Raw genomic sequence first — 998 nt, 5'->3', positions numbered from 1 at the left:
TATATATATATATATATATATATGAGTATGGGCGTCTGTCTGTACACAAACACGCACACACATGCGTGTGGGGGCGCGCATGCATGTATACACATATTCGAATGTTTGGGTGTGTGTGTGCATGTGTGTGCATGTATGTGTGTGTACATGTGTGCGTGTATGTATGTGCGTGTGTAGGCGCGTGTGTTTGTGTGTGTATTCGTTTAAACTAACGAGAAAGAGGAAAAGTAGTAATTCATTTGAAAACAGTCAGTGAATGGAAATTGGATCTGTTGAATTACTTTATAAAATAAGGTAAAGTGATACACACACACACGCACACACACAAACACGCACGCACATGTGTATATCTATCTATCTATCTATCTATCTATCTATCTATCTATCTATCTATCTATCTATCTATCTATTTATCTATTTATCTATCTATTTATCTATCTATCTATCTATCTATCTATCTATCTATATGTATATATATACACAGTAAAATGTGGCACAGGAGGACGACGAAAGAACGTACAGAAAACAGGTAAAACGTACAAACGACGTACATCATCAGTTGTCCACCAAATATCATCACAATTTCGACGCCTTATCGATAATGCTGTTCAATTTGGTGGCGTCAACAGCAAAACGCTGCTTGGATATAAATAATTGAACATGGAGACCAGAATGAGAAAAGTACAAAAAGTCGGGGTCTGTAAACCGAGCTGTAAAAAGGATGAGTGAAAACATATGTATGACGTCCGAAACGTTGAGTCATTTTCTTTTAACACTAAAGTTAATATCTTTTTTGTCAAACATTCTTCGTCTTATATTGTCCATCTTATTGTCTTTGCATAATATCCATGCGCAGATATCATCAATATATACATATTTACAGATTCCGTTCAATGGATTAAAGGTTATAAAATATATTCATACTTCCCTCTATCACCCACCCATAACTGAATACATATGTTCATACCTGCCTGTCTGCCTGCCTGACTCCCTCCCTC

This window comes from Octopus bimaculoides, chromosome 21, assembly GCF_001194135.2.
Source record: "Octopus bimaculoides isolate UCB-OBI-ISO-001 chromosome 21, ASM119413v2, whole genome shotgun sequence".
NCBI classification, from domain to species: Eukaryota; Metazoa; Mollusca; class Cephalopoda; order Octopoda; family Octopodidae; genus Octopus; species Octopus bimaculoides.
Note: the sequence above shows the minus strand (reverse complement) of the source record.